General features: G+C 37.4%; 1 long non-coding RNA gene across 3 annotated transcripts in view; it reads left to right on the forward strand.

Annotated features, from left to right (window-relative positions):
* LOC140845053 (uncharacterized) overlaps positions 1 to 19777 on the forward strand; it is a 79998-nt gene extending 60221 nt beyond the window's left edge. For all 3 annotated transcript variants that reach the window (XR_012123682.1, XR_012123683.1, XR_012123684.1), the window contains one exon: positions 19677 to 19777. This is a non-coding gene — a long non-coding RNA (uncharacterized lncRNA). The remainder of the gene's footprint in view (positions 1 to 19676) is intronic.
* The last annotated feature ends 4604 nt before the right edge of the window (positions 19778 to 24381 follow it).

The following is a 24381-nucleotide window of genomic DNA, read 5'->3' on the forward strand; positions in this document are numbered from 1 at the left end:
AAGGGACTTAGGATCACAGAAGGTAAACGATAAAGTAGTAGCTGGAGTTTTCAACAATTTTTGCTCTGATTGTCTTACTGCATCCCCTTCATAGTCCTTCCCCAATCTGGGATGCCTATTTATTGAATAATTATTGTGTACAAGATAGTGTGTCTATATTTATATACATCCATATATCCTATTTGATTCAATTCTGAAAGATATCCAGGGAGTGAGGTATTGCTTTTCTATTAGAGGTAGCCTGACCATAGCCACACAGAGCAGAAGTAACAGAAATGGAACTAAATTCAAGATATCTTATTCCAAGTTGATGTGCATTTCACTCAGAGGAAGAATGCAGAGCTGGGTATCAGTGAGATGAAGGAGAGACCAGTGAGAAGGGAGAGATTAACAGGTTCCAGGAAATGAGGGGAGGTAAAGTAGACATGTAGAAGAGAGGGGTCTCCCCTCTTATTTTTTGGGTATCTTTGTATCTTTGCACCTCCAGTAAGCAAAGATTTAAGTCATTTACTAATACTGGTATTTCTTAATGATTGTTTCATAAAAGTTTTCAATCTTTTAGGTTACGAATGTTATAAAACTTTAACCAGATGTTTTTGAAAAACATTATAATCTAAAACTTAAAACTGGAAAGTACAGATGATTTAGAAGGTCTTTGGTACCTTAACTTTTATAAAAAAATTATAAAAATTTTGTGTACATAGTTAAGGAAACTGATAGGGTAGAAGAATCTTCATTTTCCCACCTTCTCTCATTCTAGTCTTTTCCAGAGGCAACCTATATTTTTCATTTTACATCTCTAAGTAAATATGTATTGAATGTAGATTCTCGAGTTTTTACTTTTAAACTTTATCTATTATTCTTGCTTTGACAGATAAGAGATGATATATGAAGACTGAACTCCCTCATTCCTTCTCCTTTCATTATTTCTCCCCATTTTCATAATTTTTGATCATTATATTCAGTTTTTCATTTTGTTTTTGTAAAGACACATTTTCATATAACCTGTATTTATTTTTGTTCTATTTCTTTGTCTTGTTAATTTTATGTAGTATCTCTTGACTCCTTGCTTTATATGACAAACAAATTAACCCCCTACCCTTCCTTCCACCTGTTCTTTCTTACCTCCCAGTTTCTGATAGCTGCATTGTCACAAGACTGTTAACATTTTAATTCCATTCTATAGCTATTGTTCAATTGTCTATACTTTGTGGGTAGTACTGGATGTTGAAAATTAATAAATACCACTCAGTTTTTTTGTTTTAAATAATAGTAGCTATTTGACTGATTACAGTGCATGTTTCAGGCACCATTCTAATTGCTTTACATACAGTAACTCAAATTTGTTTACAAGTTTATTTATATAAATTAATCTTCAAACCAAACTATGAGATAGATAGTATATTTTATTCATATTTTACAGATGTGAAAATGAAACATTGGGAAATTAACTTGCTAAAAGTCACATAGCTAAAAATGGTGGAATCAGTATTTGTATCACTTGCTCAGGAGTGCATTTCTGATTGAATTAGCTTTTGCTGTGTACCAAATCACACTAAAATTTTAGTGACTCAAAGTAGCAACTATTTCTTCACTTCATGATTCTCTGGGCCAAAAGTTTGGGCTGGTCTTAACTTAACTGAGAGTTGGGATTTCTTTGGGACTTGGTTGTTTCACTCCACCATTTATGGGCTGTGAGGTAGCCCTGCTTCTAGAGGTTAGATGGGTATTGGTTAGGGCTGACAGGAAGAGTATGCCATATGTGTCTCATTACCCAGCAGGTTGGTCTGGTCTCATTCACATAACTTCTGGCAGGGTTCTGAGAGAGGTATCAGAGGCAGGCCAGGCCTCTTGAGGCCTATGTTTGGAAATGGCACACTGTCATTCTATTGGCAATGAAGTCACAGAAGTCCTGATTCAAAGGGAAAGAAAATAGACTCCACCTCTTTTTATTGGGAGTTGCTGAAAGTTATATTGCAGTGGTGTACTTACTAAGAAAAGTGAAGAATTGTGGTCATTTTTGCATTCTACTACAATTCCTTTGACCAAGACACATGTTGCTGTTATGTTAATATCATTCGTAAGCCAGTATGTGCTATGATTCCATTTCATTCTCTACAGTTTCAGTGTTATCACTTAACATGAAAAATAATAAGAAACCTCTTATTCTCTGTCAATTGCTCAGTTATTATATTTTTTATATAACCTGTTTTATATTTAATTTGTTTATATTTCAGTTGTTTTATAGGTCATTTTTTTCTGTGTGTTTTTTGCTGCAGTTTATGATTGCCATCAGCCCCTTAAGAAATACATGTTTACTATACTTATAACAACTTGCAGCTTTTTATTTATTTTTTCTAATGCTTATAATCAATTCCATTTTTTTTCCATAAAGATATTCCTGGGTCCAAGTGATTCTGGTTATAATTTGCACAGATTACTTTGTGGCTGTCATCCTTGGATTTCTTTTCATGAATTCTTTGGTTTGTTGTTCTTTCCTCATTTTCACTCTTGTTTTGCTGGGGAATATTCTTCAAGCAACTTCTGCAGAATATAAGTAAATTTTTTGAGGCCTTACATGGCAGAAAATGCATTTACTTTCCTTTTATATTCATCTGGAAATTTGTCAGGGTAGTTTTCCAGGTTCAAAATACTTTCCTTCAGTATTTTGAAGATCTGGTACAACTGTCTCCTGGCTTCTACTACTTCTAGTGAGAAACCTGATGGCAGCCTCATTCTTTGCTCCTTTGTAGGTCCTGTGTTTGTTTCCTTTCTTAGAGGTGAGATTTCTCTGTCCTTTTGTTTTGAAATTTTGCAAAGATGTGTTTCAGTATGGCTCTTCTGTTAATATCTGCTGATCCTTATAAATTTAGTCTTTATATCTCAAGCTCTGGGAAATTTTCATTTACTGTTTTGATAGTACTCCTCCCTTTGTTTTCTCTAGAATTCCTATTAGTTTAATGTTTGACTTCTTAGGTTGCTTTTCTCTGTATGTTTTTGATCTCTCTCTCTATTTCTCTCTCATTCCATAATATGGAAGATTTCCTCAGCTTTAGCCTTTAAATTTCTGATTGATTCTTTAAAATTTTTCAATCATACTTTAACTTTTTGAACATGTTTTCTTATTTTCTGATTTTTCCTTTTTCCTTTTTTCATTACATTCTGTTCTTTCATAGATCACATGTCTTCTTGAAACATTTCTGAGTATATGTAGAAGAGACTTAAAGTTTTTTAAATATCAGTTTCCTCCAGGTTCAGTTTTTCTATTTGTTTACTTTGGTTTTCTTCTTTCATGTAGTTAGTTTGCTTCAAATGATCTCTGATTTCTGTACATATATTAGAATGAGGAAATAAGTAGGTCTTTTGTGAGTTCTGTGTAGGGATACCAGTCAACTGGTAAACTTATTTACTCTAATGTGGGAGGGTGGGAAGCTTACTGTCCCATATGAAGGTGTAAAAGAAGAGGATGAGGGGTTTAGAACTTTATTAACAGAAGTCCCATTGATATGCTGATTTATATTTCACAGTAACTCGAGAACTCTACTCTCTCTGCTATTAAAATCCCCTCCACAAATAATCTAGCCTGCAGATTTCTCATTTCTCTTTTACTTAGTGATATTCTTTTTTTATCTTAGATAATTTGTTGAAATTCACTCACCTTGAACATTTCATTTTGTCTACTATAGATTTATACTTCTGTTATTCCTTTAATGTAGTTTTAATAAGGTCTGGAGAGGGAGGAAGGGGAAACATGTAGTCTCAGTTGGGATGCTTTCACCCAGAAGTTTTCTTCACACCTTACTTTTCATAAAAAGAAAAAGCCTAACTTTATATATTCTGCTCAGAAGGACTATCCAGTCTTACTTAACTGATGAAAGGATGCTGTTTCATGTGGTAACATCTATATTTGCTGAATTGTTAGGTCTTTTCAGCTAAAGGCTCTTAATAAGAAAGATATTTATAGTTTAGCATCTACTGGAATAAGAATGAAATACTCGTATTGGTGTACAAATGCTGCCCAGATGTCACTATATTATGGAATGTGGTAGGACTGTTACATTCCCCTTACCCAACTGTCCTGGGATTATCTGATATATGGGACAAGAACTCTTACCATACATGTATATAAATGTGCTTAATTAACATAGGCAGATTTCTTGTCAGTGGTTGGTATATTAATCTGGCAAATCCTCCTTCTTCCATCCTGCCAAATTTTTGATCCCTTGAAAGTCTGCCAATCTAGTTCTTAATGGCTCTAAATATGGGGAACCCTTCAGTTAGACTTCCTTGAAGCAGTGGCCTGCCTTCTTATTGCTCTTAGTGTAATTCTTTTGGTTTCTTCTATTTCTTGCTCTCCCCTGTTTAAAATCCTAGAAAGTCACTCCTTTTTTCAATGGGTAGATGTACCTGGTTATATTTTACTAAGGCCTCTTTGAATTCTCCAGGGGGTATGGTTTGCATGTCTTCACCTTCTTCTCCTCTCTCTCCTGTAAATACATCTAGTTCTGTGTCTTTACCATTAGCCAAAGTGTCCCTTAGCCTCCTCTTTAGAGTTGTCCCGTATATTTTTCCGGTGTCACTTTTCCTGGTGCATGGTGAGGGATTTTCTTTACTGTTTACAGTAGCCTTTTAGAAACACAGATTAGTTAATCAAGGAGTGACCTTAGAAACCATTTGGACTTTCACTTTCAGCAACCTTAGGTCATTTTTGGGGGTAATCAAGATGCAGGATTAATAATTCTTTTAGAAGCCTTAAATATCTCATTCTATTATTTTTATATATATTCATTTAAGAATATACATTGAATTATTATGTACTGGGGGTATTATGGTGGTCAAAGAGTATATATGGATTCTATTCAGACATTAATAAAATAATCACACAAATAAATATAAAGTTATATAAGAACTATGAAAGGGAAAGACAATGCCATGAGACTTAATCATGGTCTGGAAGGCCAGTGGAGGGTCTTGGAGGCCCCTTTTAAGAAGTGATATTTGGTTATGGAAGGAATGACATGGTTACATTTGCATTTAAAAAGCTTATTCAGATTGACTGCATTGGATGGTAATGTGAGTAGAACAGAGAGGAATAGTCCAAGTGAGATATGATGGTAGTTTGGACTGGTATGGTAAAACTGGAAATGGAGAGAAGGGGAAGAATTTGAGAGTTATTTAGAAGGTAAAATTGACAAGACCTGATGATTGGTTAAACGGTGTCAAAGTGGGAGAGAAAGAAAGGTGTCAAGGACTGAGCAAGCAGGTGGATTGTGGTGCCATTCACTGAGGTGGGTAATGCTGGATGAGGGCCCAGTTTGGCCAAGAGGGACATTATGTTTTGGCTTCTGAATGTGCCAGATTTGGAAAACTGTTTCAGTGTCTGAGTGTAAATACCATGTAGACATTCAGTTATAAATAGGCACCTAAAGCTGTGGTTCTGGTCAGGCCACTAATAAGCTGTTTAGGCAATTGAGGGAGGCTTGAGATTGAGGGAATTTCCCAGCTCAAAACATCTTGTGAGTGACAGAGCTGGGATTAGAACCCAGATATCCTAATTTACAGTTTTCTGGTACAACTCATCACAATTCACCATTCAAAGGTATTGCTTTACACACCCACCTTTCTCTAATTTGTAGTCTCTTATCATCTCTACTTTTATTCACACTTTATATTTGTAAAACACAAGTTTCACTTTTTATAAGAAGTACAATTTATTTTTTCAAACCAGTTTTAGGTTCATAACAGTTTCCATATCCTTCCTGCCCCTGCACATGCAGAACCTTACCTACTATCAACATCCTGTGCCACAGTGGTACATTTTACAACTGATGAACTTGCGTTGACATCATTATCATCCCAAATCAGTACTTCACATTAGGGTTCAGTCTTGGTGTTGTACATTCTGTTGGTTTGGACAAATGTATAATGACATGACTCCACCATAATAGTATTGCACAGAACATTTCTGAATATATGTCTATATGTGTTTTGCCTATTCATCTCTCTCCATTAACTCCTGGAAAGCACTGATCTTTTTACTGTCTCTGTCTGTATTTTTGCTTTTTCCAGAATGTCATATAGTTTAAGTCATATAGTATGTAGCCTTTTCAGATTGGTTTCCTTCGCTTAGTAATATGTACTTAGGGTTTTTCATGTATTGATAGCTTGTTTCTTTTTGGAACTGAATAATATTCCATTGTCTGGATGTAGGACATTAACCCATTCACCTACTGAAGTACCTTAGTTGCTTCCAAGTTTGGGAAATTATGAAGAAAGCCACTATAAACATCAACATGTAGGATTTTGTGTCAATTTAAGTTTTTAAAAAATTGATATGCAATCTTATATTGGTTTCAAGTATATAACCAGTGGTTCAACAGTTACCTATTAAATCCTTACCCCTAATAGTGCAGTTACTATCTGTCAACATAGGAAGATGTTATACAGACATTGGCTGTATTCTCCATGCTGTACAACTAACTATTCCTGTGACCAATTTATATTATGATTGAGAATTTTTATGCCCTTTTGTTCTCTTCATCCACCTACCCCCAACCCCTCTCCCATGGTAACTACCAGTTACTTCTCATTGTCTATGAATCTACTGCTATTTTGTATTTTGTTTTCTATTAGGTTCCACAAATAGTTGAAATAACATGGCATTTGTCTTTCTCTACTTGGCTTATTTCACTCAGCATAATACCCTCTAGTCCATCCATGTTGTTGCAAATGGCAAGATTTCTTCCTTTTTTATGGCTAAATAATATTCCATTGTGTATATGTACCATGTTTTTATTCATCTATTGAGGGATACTTTGGTTGCTTCCTTATCTTGGCTACTGTAAATAATGCAGCAGTAAACATAGGGGTGCATATATCTTTTTGAATCAAGGATTTTGTTTTCTTTAGGTAAATTCCTAATAGTGAAATTGTGAACAAAAGTTTTGAAATCCTTTTGGTAAATACCAAGGAGTACAGTTGCTGGATGGTATGGTAAGACTATGCTTAGATTTGTAAGAAACTGCCAGAGTGCCCTCCAAAGTGGCTGTAACAGTTTACATTCCCACCAGCAGTGAATGAGAGTTCCTCTTGCTCCACAGACTTGTCAGCATTTGGTTGTCAGTTTTCTGTGGTTTGGCTGTTCTAATAGGCATTTTTATTAGTATCTCATTGTTTTAATCTGCATTTCCCTAATGACGTAGGATGTTGGCCATCTTTTCAAATGTATGTTTGCCATCTGTACGTCTTCTCAGTAAGATGACTGTTAAGGTCTTTTGTTCATTTTTTCAATTGGGTTGTTTGTTTTCTTTTTGTTGAGTTTTAAGAGTTCTCTGTATACTCTGGATAATAGTCCTAATATCAGATGTGTCTTTTTCAGTTATTTTCTCCCAGTCTGTGGCTTGTCTTCTGATTCTCTTGACATTGTCTTTCAATTCAAGGTTCATTTTTGATATAAAATATTGTCTTCTGTGCTGTCTGGCTGTATGTGCTGAAAAATACTCCTGGAATTTGAAAATTCATGTTGAGAGGTGAAGTAGCTTTGGTGAATTCTGAAGTGCTCTTCAGAGTGACATTCCAAACTTGATGTCTTAGTTTACCCTTGAAGGCTCGCATTATATGTGTCAGTACTCATCTCTTTGAAAGCAGTTCTATGCTCTTGATATTGGGCAAGTGTGAAGTTTTGGTCATGAATTGAGAACTAAATATTGTCTGAATTCTGAATCTCTCATTGGAGAGAATGTAAAATTTACTACCACAAAATTGAAATCTACTGCAGTAATGTAAGAGGCACTGTGACTAGCTGAATGTGCATGTGATGAAGAGTGAAAAAGACCTGGTTTCTATTGTGAGTACCAAGATGTGGTAGCTGGTAATTTTGGTTAAATAAGTATTAAAAAGTTTCCTTATTGGTAAAGTTGGAATAATAATAATATTAAAAATAATAATAATTAGTAACATGCATTTAACATTCTTCCATGTCTTTTAATAGCTGGTTAGCTTGTTTCTTTTTAGCATTGAATAATATTAATACATTAATTAGTAATATTTTGATGGTTAATTTTATGTGTCACCTTGATTAGGCTGTGGTACCCAGTTTTTGATCAAACAGCAGTCTAGATGTTTCTGTGAAGATATTTTTTAGATGTGACTACCATTTAAGTCAGTAGACTTTGAGTAAAGCAGATTATTCTCTATAATGTGGTTGGGCTTCATCCAGTCATTTGGAAGCCTTCAGAGAAAAGCTAGAGGACACCAAAGAAGGAATTCTGCCTCTAGATTGTCTTTAGCATCAGCTCTTCTGTGATTCCCAACTGCTGGTCTGCCCTGCAAAGTTTGGACTTGCCAGCCTCCACAATCATGTGAGCCAGTTCCTTAAATTTAATTCATCTCTCTCTCTCTCTCTCTCTCTCTCTCTCTCTCTCTCTCTCTCTCTCTCTCACACACACACACACACACACACACACACACACACACACACACACACACACACACCCACACACCCCACACATACTGTACTGGTTCTATTCTTCTGGAGAATTCTGACTAAAACCATTAATACAACAGTTTAGTCACTATCAAAGTAGGATAAAATCAATTAATGAATGTTAACTGTGCTGTGTAAACTTCAGGGCACCACACTGAAATAGAAATTAGATAAAATCCAAATACAGATGCAGAGGATTTCCTGTCTAAAAGAGTGATCATTTCCTGGTTCATTATTGATACTTGTTTGCCACCTCCCACTTCTAAAAATTGTTACAAGGTTAAAGAGCGGATCTGAAAGCCAAAAATGAGCTCTGGAGACTTAGTGAAGACTTGGAATGTGCTGGATCTCAGCAGTTTAAAGAAGAGAGGGAGTTGGTCATGAGCACAAGGATGGAGATAATATAAAGTTTTCTGGTTTTGGTCTTTATGGAGTAACAGATGACCTTCCCTGACACAGGTTATATAGACTCGTGATAGTGGATCTCCACTTATATGGGCAAATCCAAGGTCACACAATGTTTTCTTGAAGGTTGTTTTTCCAAGAAGTCCACTGTAGAAAAAGAGGAAGCTCTTGAACTCATCCCTGTAGAGTTATCTCAGAAACACTTTCAAAGGATATCATGCTTCATCAAATGCCTTGGACAGTAAGTTAATATTCAGGGTAGGAGGTCTTTTTGTGGGTTTTAGAGTGGAGAAGGCATTTTAATATCTTACTTCTTTGTTTAGATCTCTCTTTAGGTTGTGTGAGAAGGTTCTTAATAATGAAGTTAAGTACAGAAAGATAAGAACTTTCTTTAATATACTCTGCACATTGGATTCTATCAAGATTGGCAAATTTCCCAGATCAAAAGCTGCTATTAGTTCATTGTTTCTTTAGCTAACACATTTTTGCTCAGATTATCTACTATGCACTGACATGCAAAAAGAAACACTAAATCCCAATAATATATGGCAGAATATTATCTGTTGTGTTATATCTAAGAGTCATCTCAAGAATCCAAACCTCCTTAAGTACCATACTAAATAAATATCCTCTTTATGCAACAACCTTGTGACCATATTTATTTTTAATTGCTGGAATAAATGATTGCTATTCAGAAGGTTTTAGATATATCCACCTGGAGCTGATTCCTTGATGCAAGTGCTGATGTGCAAACAGCAAGAGGCTGAATGCATGCACGATCAATAATACAGGCTCTTAGCTGATTCAGTCAGAGTATCTATTAGACTTTGTCTCTCAATATCTCAGCTCTTTAGCTAATCACTCAAACATTCCAGGGAAACTTGGCTGCAGTAACCTACCTGCCTTTGAGCAATAAGGAGAAAGAAATAATCCCCAGAGGTATAAAGACTATTTTTCTGCAAGGCTCCATACCTATTTGAATCTGTGTCTCAATGATTATGTACAACCAGGACATATTCATTCAGAATTCATTCACTCAGAGTTCTTTATGTATTTAACATTCAAAAACATTCCTTAAATGCTTTTCTAGATATTGGGCATTGTTGGAGATAGACGACATGTTTTCTGCTGTTTGTATATTGGGAGGAGAAGGAATGAACAAGTAAACCAGTAAATAAACAGGGCACTTTAAAGCTAGCATATGTAAGTCCTAAAATATAATGAAATGGATATTATAATGTGGGGAATGGACTGACAGGTCTAGTTAAACAGAGTAGTAAGGGAAGTGACTTTAAACTGAAAGTTTAGAAGAAGAGATTTCCAAGACAGAGGGAAGCGTAGTCCAAAGACCCTGAAGTAGATTGTGGAATGTTGAAGAAACAGAAAGAAAGTCTGCCTGGCCAGCGGGTACAGAATAGGAGTAAGAGTGCTATGAGGGAAGACTGTGTAGGGTCTTGAAGACTGCAATTTGGAGTTTGGATTTTATTCTAACTCTATTTGGAAGTCACCGGAGTGCTGAGCTGGGGATTAACATAGTCAGCTTTTCCTTCGTTGTGCCATTTTCTCCTTACACTTTTCCAGGCACTTAGAGTTCAACTTATTCATGTATTTTCTCAGTCAGTATTTGAAGTAATACATTCTCAGGAGAGTTCCTGTCTGTCCAAGTAGTTCCAGTCTATGAAGTTGTAGTTGTAGTTGCTTTTTTATAATTGCATATTTTTTCCCTTTATAATTGCATATTTTTTCCACATTTTTGGTCTAATATCGTAGAGATGTAGTACTTTAGTATTTCATGAAGTGTAATTAAGTGGGTTTCATTATATTCACATATACACACAGCCAGTGGGTCACATCCAGCCCATAGATGTGTTTTATTTGGTTCATTTGGAAATTTACAAGTTGGGAACCTTAAGAAACATGTGTAGTAATGTGATGAGCTTATTTGCAAATATCCAATGGCTTATAGGTAGAAAATAGCATTAAAGAAAGAACTTATAAGAAGGGACTTAAGTCAAAGCTAAAGGACAAAGAGGCTGAGGAGGCTGGTTTTACAAAGCCTAAGATGAACACCTAAAGACCAGCATCCAGTGTATGTGGCTTACAGTGTTTGGGTATAAATATAGCTCTAAGAGTCATATATAATGAACCCATATTGTAGGAGTACGAATCCCAGTTGTAATGCTTTTTAGGTATGTGACCTTGGACAAATTTACTTTGTCTTTCTATGCTTCCATTTTCTTCTCTGTAAAGTGGGGATAATAAGTACCTTCCCCAGAGGGTTGCTATAGGCATTATGTTACTAATACATATGAAATACTGACCAATGCCTGTTACTTAGTAATATTCAGCATGTATTAGCTATTATTATTATCATCTTCATTTTGCAGATGGAAAAACTTGCCATTTAAACAACTAATCAATATCATAGAAGTTACCCAGCAAGTTAATGGAAGAGTCAGATACTGAGACCAGGTCTTTTAGGAAGCTCTGTTGGAAGTAGGGATTTCAAGAGTAAAATGAATAATTTGGCTTGGATACCAGAATTGTCAATTTTACCTCTGTTTAGCCCAAAGTTTTACTTAAATCAGTAGTTCTCATTTTTTTTTATCTCAAGATGCTTTCACACTCTTAAAAATTATTTAGGACCCCCCAAAAGCTTGTGTTTATGTGGGTTATATATATCAGTATTGACCCTATTAGAAATTAAAGCTGATAAAGTTAAGAAAATTAGCTCATTAATTCATTAAAGAAAAGCAAACTAAACTACAGACTATCATAAATAACATATTTTTTAATGAAAATTATCTTACCAAAACCAAAATTTTTAGTGAGAAAGTGGAATAATCTCTAATTTTTGCAAATCTCTAATGTTTGACTCAAAGACAGCTGGATTTTCATCTACTTCTTCATTCAATCTGTTGCAATATTTCCCTGGAAGACTCCAGTGTATGTGCATCTGCTTATTAAAATCAAAGTATTTGGACTTAACAGACTCTCTGTAGTCTCAGGGACTCCCAGAGGTCCTCAGATCATATCTGAGAATCACTGATCTAAATAAAAGGAGGCACAAATCCCACCCAAGTCCCAAAACTTGTTTTAGAGGTAGAAGCTCAATGGCCAACACCTAAATTTCTCAGAGAACTAACACTAAATTCAAACATTTGTTGCCTTGCATAAGATTAATGACTCCAGTTATATATCATTACAAAAAATGCCTGTAGCCAGCCCATAATATTCATTGCTTTGTCTAATTATGAAATATTGTCTCTCCCACCTCTTTTGGCCAAATTGTGTGTCTGAAAGAGCATAAGTGAAATAGAGATGGTGCTCAATTGCCCAGAAAGGAATTAATAAATAAAAGCATGTTCTCTGAATTCACAGGAAAATGAGAATTACGCCGTGCACTTACCTGTCTTCCTTCTTGTCCTTCCAAGCTCCTTGGCCCTCTGAAATGTTACATTAGTTTGCTTTGTGATGGGAGTTGTGTTTTTCCAGTAGCTTTTTATGCTATTGATGGGGATAGATGGGATATTTGAAGGATAATTTCTGCTTGTTCACCGACTCAACGATCTGTGAAGAATTCATTTCTTTTCTTATCCATTAGATCTTTACAGTTCTGAAGACTGGCTGTTATGCGGACTGCATTTAGAGAAGACATTTATAATCAACCCACCAAAGCACTGATATTTTGGGCTGGTACACAGAAAAAAACTTGTTCTGAACCATCTCTTGTAAGGAGGTTCTGAGTATTTGTGATGAGGTCCCAGTATTTGTGGACTCTTCAACAGGACAGGTATTTCATTTCCTAAGGCAAAGCTTAAAGTTCCACATCCTGTGAGTGCTATTTGTAATGCATTCATTTATTCATTTGTGATTTGTTGGCTAGCTACTCGGCCAGGCACAATGGAAGATGACTGGCGACCTAAAGATGAATGCTCAGAAATTCTACATTTGAGGAGTTCAGGAGATAGGTGTATAAGTAAATTATTTAAATGTATGAGGAAAATGCTATAATAAAGACATGAACACAATGCTTTGGAAGACAAGATGGGGGAGAGAAATTCTACCTAGATGATTTATGAAAAGTTTCTCACTGGAACTGAGTACTGGAGGAGACACAGAAATTCAAGATAAGTGAGGGAAGGGCATTATTAACAAAAGGAACAGAGTGAGTGGGGGCTTGGAGTTGTGAAAAAGCATGAGGTGTACAGGGAATGATCTGAAGTTCTGTGAGACTGGAATGGAGGGTACACATGAAGGGAGGCTGGAAAGGGGCACGGCTGGAAAGGAAGGCTTGTGGCCACACTATGACAGGTCCTCAGGGCTGAAATAGATTTACACTTTCTCCCTTAAGTCATAGGAATCATCAGTGGGCTGTTTTCTATTGAGATGTATTTATTTTAGAAAGGTTTCTCTTGTAGTGAATGCGCAGGAAGGGGAATAGGTAGGGAATGGAAATTGTGGTCCAAGTGAGGTGAGGTGGTTTTTCCTTCACCAATATAGTCTTTGTGGAACAAAAGGGATGCAATGGGGACAGAATTGAGATGTGTTTAGAAACTGGAATCAACCATTGTGGAGACTGGGTGTGGAGAATGAGAGTGGCAGTCTTAAGGAAACTTACAGAAAACTGAATTGGTGAATTAAAATTAGGATGATTACTAACCAGATATCAGAAACTGGAGCAACAGTAGGAGGCGGTAGAATGATGATATTGATTTTAAACATGCTAATTTTGACTGACCTGTGGTTTATCTAGGTAGCACTTGGAAATATGCGTCTTGAGAGAGAGGTTGGGTGGAAGTTTGTGTTTTCCTTCTAGAAATTTCTGTAACATGCTCAGTCTATACTACACATGAGTCTTCAGCTAGAAATAAATTTTCAAAGGTTTCCAAACATTTTAGCTCCCCAGTAATAGGCTTCTTAAAGACAGGAATGATGGATTCTACCTCTGTTATCTTCCCCCCGTGCCTAATACAGAGCTAGACACAAAGTTGGAAAAATCCACCTAAAGCCTTTCTTTAAGAACTGACGGCAGAATGAGAGACTAAAGGAAATAAATAATTTTTTAGGAAATTGAGCAATTAAAGAAATTCAGAAAATTATAGAAAAGAAAATCCCTCATAAGTATTCTTGGTAAGAAATGGGGAGAACTGTGGGATCCAGAAGATATAAGGAAAAATGGAGGACTTGGGCAGTGATGGTCTTTTATTTTTGGTCCTAACACTAATTGGAAGAACAGTGATTGCTTGGAGGCAATTTTTTAGAAGATAATTTAAAAAATATATAATACTTGTAATGTTACATAGAGAAAATCTAAGCAAAAACATAACTGAAAGTTAATTAGGTGATTGAACTTGATGATTTCAATAAAAACTTGGCCTCTAAATAGACACTAAGTCAACAGAAGTACTATTTATCATAACTAAAATGAAACAAACATTGCCCGCTTAAAACACCTTAAAAATAATGTTTTTAGAGTTTTCCATTCCTTAAAGAGAAGATACTGAGTATTGATTGACTGAAGGGTAAATTCTGACAGTACAGAGATAGAAGCTCAATGGAACGCACTAGGTTTTTTGCTAAAGCTGTGGTGATGACCTTGCTGAGTAAGTTTTAATTTTGTTTAATTTTCAGAGTATATGTTGTTTTCTATCTCCTGTCCATATGTCATAACCACATCTGTGGTTATTTTTTAAACTCACTTTCTTCACTTTGTAACAGATACTTGGATTTGCTTCAGAAACTGTTAAGAACCCAAGTTCTGATCAACATTAGAGAACATAGTCTTTAGGTGGTTCATATCTGATCCATATCTTACTTTAACTTTGTTTAGATACTGTTACTATTCAAGCAGAAATAGCTTAAGATAACCTGCCAGATGAATGAGATGTTGTCATATCTCTTTTAAATAAAAATCTTGCTAAGTCTGGCCCCTGGGGAAAGGCAAAGTACTATTAAAATCAGTGCCTCTTCTACCCCACCTTTTGTCTGTCAAGCACAGCAGGAGGCGGGACTGGGAAGCTTCCACAAAGAGAGCAGGGACTTGAGTTGAGGGCAAGGAGGGCTCAGACCAAGATTTTTTACTGGAATCATCAAGCTCAATCACCTTATTAACCCCCAATGATGTTTTTGTTTAGATTTTCTCTATATAACTTTACAACTATTTTATATTTTTTTAGTTCTTGTTTTCTAATGATAGATGTTCCTTCAAACAGCAGAGGGGCAAATCAAATACATTGTATTTACTAGAGGGTAAAGCCCATTTAAATAAAGGACTATTTAATTCAAAGAAATTTGAATAGGACTTTTCTTTAGCCAGACGTCTACACAGTATATTCTTGTATCCTTGAAGAGTCTTAAGATTCTGAATGTGGAGCAAGCTGCACTGTGCCATTTCTTCCTTTCTTGGATCTTTTTTTGGTGTGCATGTGAATGTGTTTATATATGTCTGCATATGGATCCACACTTGCTTTTCATCATAGAGGAGAGATCCCTGATGACCAGCACTCTTCATTTCTATCATATATATTACTTTTATAGTTCCCATCCTGCTATTTTGATGAGTAAGAAATATGATCACAGGGCAATTGGAGTTAATAACCAATTTTAGGAGGATATTGCTTAAATGGTTCCTCAATTATGTTCCAGTTGGTTCCTTGTGTTGATAAAATGAGAACCTTCTTAATGGTAGAGTTCACATTGTAGAATTGAGTTGAAGTTTGAGGATTCTTGCTATCATTTAACAATTAATGGCATCAATTTTCCCTACTCATATTTTTGACATAGTGCTCCACATTTTATCTGTCATAGATACATTCCTACTTGGGCCTCTGGGCCAAGTGAACTCTACCTATTAAGTTCTGTGGTGTACTGTTCAATTGTTCTTTTATTTAGTAGGTCATTATTAGTTTAATGAATCTGGTTCTAGTCCCTTTCACACATGGCGCCATAGGTGGAGGCAGGAATCAGATGTTCCTGCAGTGCTGATGGTGGTTTTGCCGTGTGACTGCCACCCAGGCAGTTCTGCAGCCACACTTTCTTGGTGGCCAAATATAAAGCTTTCTAATTAGAAGTATGTGATGCTGTAATGAGAACAGTATCAAACCAGCTGTACTGTGTGTACAGATTTTCTGTTTTTATTCATGTGTGTGCATCTATTACAAACACAGCACAAATAGAATATAAAAATAAGTTAACACTCACAGCCAAACCTGTTAAATTTAGTTCAACAAATGGTTTGAAACCCTCCATCTGTTTGCTACATTACCCTCACAATGATAACAGGCAAGGCAGATTTGCTAGCTGAGTTTTATAGAGAGAACGGCTTGTTCAAAAATACATAATAAGCTCCCCTAAATGAAACCAAACCAAACAGCATTATTTTCTTCTCTGTGGCTTGGAGTGTTTATGTTGTGATATTACATTTGCACAGATGTTATTGTTGATCTGTTGTGCCAAAGGATGACTTTGAAGCTCATTTATCAATAATTATTGCTTTGGCCAGTGTGAATGCTCCAAAAGAGCAAACAAGTATGAGGAACAGATCTTTTGATTTCTTCAGTAATGGGTTATGAATAGCTCTTTTCTGCCTTGTGTATCTTTTCTCTGTGGTTTGCTATGGGCATTGCGAATACAACATTTGTATTTTCAACAATACAGAAAGACCACAAAGGTCTTTATGATGTAACAATTTTAAATGGAATTATATTCATGTACAGAGTTATGGAGGATCTTATGAGACAAGGAATGCCTAGCATGAATGCTGATTCTTAGCCGTGAAGACCTTTGCTTACCTCCCAGCACCACATCTGATTTAGTGGTAGTTATGAATTGTTGGGGTCATCTCAGAAATCCCATGACATGTCTTTCTAGAACATCAAAATTCTTCACAAACTATGGTTTGTGAACAGCTAACTTAACTCTCAGATATCTCCCTCATGATAATTTTTTAAACCTTTTCATTTTAAATGAACAATTAGCTAGCTCCTATTATGTGTGAAGCATCTGTGTGCTGGATATATAGGGGTAAAAGATACATGAATTGAGCAATCTGTGCAGGTTCAAATGTTTACTCAGAACTCTAGGCACACCTTTATTCCATAAACACTGATTTCCCTTTCAATTTCTGGGTGTTTTAATTATATGCCTGGAAAAACCTTAAAACTGTCAAGAAAACATAGCTACATGTCACACATCTAACATTATTTGTCATTTAACATTTTTTCATTATTAACTTTTTTTTAACATAAATAGGGACAGAGGAATTCTGTAGCAGTAAGAGCTGTGGAACAGAGTAGGTCTCACTGAATGCTGTCTTCATTAGTAAGCCAGTGTTCCAAGCTCTCCAGGCATCAGAGCCACATTTCCCTTTTGTATGGAAATACTAGTTACATCTCCCTACTGTGATGCCCAGCCTAACCACAGGAAGGTTTGTCTTCAGGTTCTCATCCCCCATGAATCTGGGAATTCCTATGGAGCATGTACATATTCTCCAGACTCCAGTCTGGGAGGTGCTTGCTGCCTCTCTTCTGAGAGCTTTCTCAAGTCACATTTGGGGGTCCTGCAGCAAGCTTCTTCGGGCTGCTGCCATCCCCCTTACTCTGTTCCACATGTGAACCCAAACTCTTCATCTTACTTTCTGAAACGCAGTTATAATGACTCCAACATTTCACAAACTCTGCTGAAGGACTGCAGATAATTTAGGAAATAACAATGCAGAAAAAAATTTAAACTGGACCCTGTATGTTGTAACTCCTATAATCCTCCACAGGGTGCTCTCTCCTGCTTTTTCTTTTTCTTTGCCCCACCCCAGTGGCCATGTTCACCTTCACAACAGGAGTGAGTCCATTGACTAGGCCTGTGTTCAGAATTCTAATACCCAACTTTCTCTTGAGCTGAGAAGATAAAAGAATAATAAAAGATTGTGTACTGCCAGGCTTCAGTTCATGACCCAGTAAATCCGTAATTTCATTCTCAGTGTAACAGTGCTTCATTTAAGAAAGCCTTTTATAGTACTAGGTAGAAGAGTTAGCATCTGATTTTCTCAACCCACCTATTCCCAGAGAGCAGGATGTACAAAACCAGATGTCTTTGGAATCTGTGAAATATAAATGGGTGGTATGGCCTACACATAAGACAAAGTATGCTGTCCTCAGTTTTTCTTGAAATAATGGGTGGGCCTCTTGGTATATCTTTTATTATTCAACCTTTGATAGAAAAAGGCCTAAGAAGTATTCATATTCATTGTGATGACCGTTGTCATCTGACTCCTATAGGAAATAGGTAAAAATGGAACTGGGGATTGAAAAGCATGTATTTCATTTGCAGAGGGCCCAGTGATTCACCTGATCATGCTACAAAAGAGCATAGTACTGGTATTCCCAGCTCTTCCAGCTTTTTAAAATTTCTTTAACTTATTTTATTTTTGCTATCATTAATCTACAATTACATGAAGAACACTATGTTTACCAGGCTCCCCCTCTCACCAAACTCCCCCCCCTACTACAGTCACTGTCCATCAGTGTAGTAAGATGCTGTATAATTACCACCTGTCTTCTCTGTGCTGTACAGCCGTCCCTGTGCCCCCCATGCACTATACATGCTAATTGTAATGTCCCGTTTCTTTTTCACTGCCCTTATCCCTCCCTTCCCACCCATCATCCCCAGTCCCTTTCCCTTTGGTAACTGTTAGTCCATTCTTGGGTTCTGTGATTCTGCTGCTGTTTTGTTCCTTCAGTTTTTCTTTGTTCTTATACTCCACATATGAGTGAAATCATTTGGTACTTGTCTTTCTCTGCCTGGCTTATTTCACTGAGCATAATACCCTCTAGCTCCATCCATGTTGTTGCAAATGGTAGGATTTGTTTTCTTCTTATGGCTGAATAATATTCCATTGTGTATATGTACCACATCTTCTTTATCCATTCATCTACTGATGGACACTTAGGTTTTGCTTCCATTTCTTGGCTATTGTGAATAGTGCTGCGATAAACATAGGGGTGCATCTGTCTTTTTCAAACTGGGATGCTACATTCTTAGGGTAAATTCCTAGAAGTTCTTCCAGCTTTTTTGAGAGATGTCAGAAATCCACATTTCTGTGTGATAACTTATTAAAACACTGTGGCTCTTTGTTAACTTTCAAAATTTTAAAAACACTGTAATGGTCAGTATTGTATATTTCAATTAAACATGTCTACAGGCCAGATCTGACCTTCAGGCTGCCATTTTGCTGCCTCCACTGAAAGGCATTTGGGCTTCATTTTTGCAAAAAAACCAAAAGGCGAAAAGGTCAATGGACCTTTGTTTTTGTTTCTGTTTTGTTTTGGCCAAGTTATCTATCTGTAAGTAATATTTTCATTCTCCTTTGAAGCAACAGAAGCAAAGAAGATTTTGTCCTGCTACACTGACAAGATGAGAATTTTGGGAAGAATGATAGTTTACCTGAAAATGTTTAATTTGATTATAGGAATCAAAGCAGAAGGGACATGAGGGTTTTGGAATCAGATGGACCTACGTTTAAATCCAGCTCTGATATTGAAGTGTAATTTGGTATAAAAGAAACTCTGTGACTCCCCTTTCTGCCTTGTAAAATGGGAATAATGAAACATAGTTAGCTTACAAGTAGAAGTGAAGCCAGATAATTCATACACATGACTGGTCTGTAGTAAGCATTACAAGATAACACTTCCTTTCCGCCACCTACTTAACTTGGCTGTTTATTTATTTATTTACTCATTTATCTTAGTTCCAATGCCATAAGTTGTAAATTTGTTTTGTTTCTGTGTAGGTTTTGCCAATGTGTGGAAGTGGGATGGCTGTTTCATCGAGTTCCAATGAATTGTGTTTTTATCAAATGGCAGATTATCTGTAATCTCTTGCCCAGGGTGAGTTATGGCACTTCCCCAGTACATTTTATTGTATTCTTAGTACTGAGTTAATCTAGCTTGCTGTTCTCCCTTGGCATCTAATAGCTGGTTCTGATGACATAACCTTAGCAACCTTATTTTGCATCCAAAGCAGCCAAGTAGCTCTTCCACCAGTTGTACATTTAATTGTTTTCTTTCCTAGTTGCATACATCTCTGTTACACTGCCATTCATATCATTCTTAGTGGAATTTAGGGCAGTAATCTGCCATCTTTTACCTTGTGCTTGTCATCATTGGTTTGTACCAGCCAGGACAAAGCTGTCCAGAGAGAGCACAGGTTGGGTATCAGCAACACTGTGTTCTAGTAGCAGAAGGTCTGCCATTAGCTGTAGCCCATGAGGTGGTCACCCGATTCTTGGGTGCTTGGGTATCTCATTTGTACATCAGGGTTAATAGTGTTTGCCCCACTTATCTCCCTGCACTGTCATGAGATAATAGATACTAGGAATTTCATTGCACAAAATATGATGTGACTGAAAAATAAAAGGCATCACTTTTGACTTTTATGGAATGGAACAGAGGTTCTCAGACTTTGCTGTACATGGTAATCTTTTAGGGGGAGCTTTAAAAATTCCCTATGCCCAGTCACAGCCATTAAAGAGCATTAAATTGGACCTTTGGGGTGGCCACAGGCATTGAAATTTTTTAAAACTCCACAGGTGATCCAGTGTGCAGCCAGGGTTAAGAACTGGAGCTGAGCATCTTGTGCTTGGAGTATAGTCCCTGGACCAACAGTTGCCAGATCTTTCTGAGTGCTTGTTAGGGCTGCAGGCTGTCAAGCCCTTACTGTAAACCTGTTGACTGAGAACCTGTGTTTCCACAAGATCTTCCGGCAATTCATTTGCATGTTAAAATTTGAGAAGCACTGCTTTAGAGGTTATCTCAATTGTTTCGTTTTGCAGTTGAGGAAATCTAGAGAGGTAAACAGATTTTACAGAGGTTCACAGTTCTAGCTAGTGAAGTCAGGACTAGAATTCAGGCTTCTTGAGTTCTAAAACGATGCTTTTCTCCCGCTGTCTGGATATGGATGGGTGTTACTCTCTAGATAGAAGAAAAAGGTTTGGATAAGTTGTTAATAGTATGTACGTTTTGAGTCTGTTTTGAGATTTTTTCAGATGTGGTTAGCAGATTTGCTATAATCATCTTATCTTCCCAGACCTTTGAGAGCAATGTTCATGAGATGGAGAAACTGACTGAAAACTGCATTTAGATTGCTTTGAGTATTTTGGGAGATAGTGGAGCAGTGGCAGTTTGTTTGTGTTTATTATTGACTTTCTTACTAAAATCTTCCACCCCCAAAGCATGGATTCTAATAAAAATTATTTATAAAATAAGACATATCTGCTCTACATTAGCTGATGGATTAGTCTCAAAAGACCATGGTGGGGATAAAAGTACTAATATGTGGCATGCTTAATAAAATTTTTTCTCTTAGTTACCAACTTGAGGCTTTTGGGAAAGAGGAAAACCTGGGAAGTTGAGGATGCAAGTAGTTCTGAAGGTGGCTGACTGAAGACTCTGAAGACAGAGCTTGTCCTGGGTTCTGAGCTCAGACTGGTCTAGCCAGAATGTAAAGGAAGCTTGGGAGAAAATGCAGGCAGGGTTGTTGTTGATCTGTCCAATCAGACACCACATGGGTGTAGCAGATGTATGCCATGCACATTGAGATGTGCTTTTTATTTTAAATTTCCTCGGGCAGTACTTGTTAAAGACAATTAGGATGTTGGACTCATCAGGCTTCTTAGTAATGTGTACCTAGCTCTCACCTCCTGTCTGCGCCTGCTGTGCCTCTGATTATACCGGAAGTAATGGCAGCTTTGCTTTAGGAGATTAGGGATATGCTACAGATTGGGGCAACCCATCTGTGAAGGTGTGTAAATTTCAAATTGCTAGTTGTAGCTCCCTGCAAGAGGGCCACAGGGCACAGGAGGAAGAGAAGCCCAGTGGGAATGGCACAATAATTTCTGATGATTAACCTTCAGTTTTTCACATCAGCTATTGTGTGTTTCCCGGATCACAGACAAAATGATTGCTTTGCTGTATGGAAAATCTGGGGCTATAAAAGTGTCTAATTTTCCTCACATGATATCATAAGACCTCTGGAAGCACTGTTTGTAGCTAAAGCCTCCCTCACTTCCTCCACCTTCTTATTTTTTTTCTCTATGTGATTTCCCTTCCTTTCACCCATTAATTGCCAAGGGATTTAAGACTAAAGTGAGGATAGTGAATGGTGTGATAGCAGCAGTGGGCCCAGAGCTTCCCTGCCACCATGAGAAGTGTGTGTGTGTGTGTGTGTATGTGTGTTTAGAGCTACAGTTCATATAGAAAACTTTAATCAAATGCATTAAGGACCAAGGCAGGTAATAGAAATGAGTGACTGGGCCAAGAGTGAGAGGCAATAAGGACTGTGGTGTCCTGGTCAGCTCCCAGTCTCGTAGCAAACCGCCAGCATGCTCCACCAGTCATTGCTACAGGGAGTGACAGCCCAGTGCAGTGAGATTTTCTCACTTTTCAAAGAGAAGCTAAAAATTCTAATTTCATGTGTTGCTTTCTAATACCTAAATATTCATAATAATTTAAGTTGCTTTTTAACACTTTTGGATGCCAACACCAGGTAGGCCAAACACCATATCTGGGGGCACAACTGGCCTGTGGGGCAGCAGTTTGCAAACTTGATTTAGTTCTATGTCCTTATTTTACAGAAAAAAAGGGATCTGTCCAAGCTCATGGGATTGGTGAGGTGCAGACCTGAGAAAAGAATACAGGTCAGGAGGTGTCTCATTCCTCTCACCTTCCAAGACACCTGCAGTAGGATTTATGTAGCAGGCGCTGAGCTCGTTCAGGGCTGGGTTACAGACACAGCTCCAGCCCTCAGTGAGCTCATAGTCTGGCAGGGGTGCAGACAAGCAAACGGATTAACTATATTCCTTTCCTTTGGGCATACGCACAAAGCGGCACATACAAAACCAACAGGGGCAAGTGTGTTTTGTCTGAGGAGAGAGCGGCATGGAGTGGAGTCAGGGATGAGTCTCTAGAAAACATGATGACTGTGTTGGGTATTATCACTTAAATATTTTAATAATAGTCATATGTTTATTAGTTTGCTTTTACATTGGTTAAACAGCTGGCTTATTATGATTTGGATGAATTTTGGGAGGAAAAAATTGATAACAAATGATCTCATATTGGCTTTTTGAACTAAAGTGCACACATATCATCCTACTTGAACCTTAAAAATTTGGTGTGGAGTGGTTGGGAAACGAATTGGGCAGGTAGTAACTCCATTTTGTAGAAGAGGAAATTTCAGCCCAGAGAAGCTAAGAGCTCCTTGTACTGTGTGCACAGGCAGTGCTGAGCAGAATGCAAGTCTTTCTTCTTTGCATTTGATGCTGTTTACACTCTGGTCCTGACTTAGTGCAGGCCACTTGGTCTGGGTGTGCAGGGTCTGTCCTGTGCTGCAAACCCATTTCTGAGTTCTAGAACCCTCGTGAGCCTGCCTCAGCTCTCCTGAGAAATTGCCAAGTCAGAGCATAATTCCTATGCCAGTGTTTAAAACCTCCAGTTTTAGAAGTACACTGTGAGGTTCAGTTCTTTCCCACTTTTGTGTCAAAAAGCTAAGGAAATATTTTCTGAGTCCTTGTTACTGATAACAGTGATGCTCAAACATTTCTCTCCTGGAAGTAGGATTTGTATGAACCACCTTACTATTCTTGGAGGTAAGGTGAGGACAAAGGTTTGGGAAGGCTCTGATTCTGAGTGCAGAAATCAGGCTTCCTTGTATGACAGTGCAGCTTGTATACTGTCCAGGTGGGCCTGGGCAAGGGGGTGACTGGGAGACACAGCCCAGGCCCTGCTCCACTCCTCTAGTGGTTGGCCTGCAGGGCTTTGTGCAGTGGGGGTGGGGTTGGAGGAGAAAACTGAGGGATGGAAGGGAAAGGGTCCTAGTCTCACAAAGGGTCAGCATAGGCTAGCAGGGACCTTGGGAATGCTGCAGGATGGGGTTGAGCCCACGTGAGCAACTTCAGATTTACAATGGTTTGTCTTAGAAGTTCACTGGGGTGTAGCTAAACTTCTCAGAAGAAAATTTAATTAGTAAGAACCAAGTACTTGTAATGAGTGTTCACAATGTGTTTATAACTGTTCCAGGTATTTGCATATATTAAAAAAAATGTATCATCCAACATAACCCTTTTAGGAACCCTAAAAAATGAGCAGCAACTCCATTTTCTGGAAGAAAAACTGAATCTCTGACTGTGACTTGCCAAAGGTCATGCACATGATTACTTAGTGGTGGAGCTGGGGTGCTCTTTAGGTCTGGATAAGTCTAAAGAATGCATCTTCAGAAACCTAGGCAGTGGGAATGAATTTTCTGTGTCATGGAGATGAATTTATTTCATATCATGGTTTCATTTGGGGTGTGTGTGTATTTATGGTATGGTGAGGTGGCAACAGACTAAGAAAGGTGGAGGAAAGAACCAAATGGGTGAATTCACTTCAGGTCATTTTACTGTGTTAGCTGTTCACCTTCAGTTTCTCTGCATTAAAGGAGGTAAAGAGTCTGGTGAA

The sequence above is a fragment of the Manis javanica genome, chromosome 2 (assembly GCF_040802235.1).
Source record: "Manis javanica isolate MJ-LG chromosome 2, MJ_LKY, whole genome shotgun sequence".
NCBI classification, from domain to species: domain Eukaryota; kingdom Metazoa; phylum Chordata; class Mammalia; order Pholidota; family Manidae; genus Manis; species Manis javanica.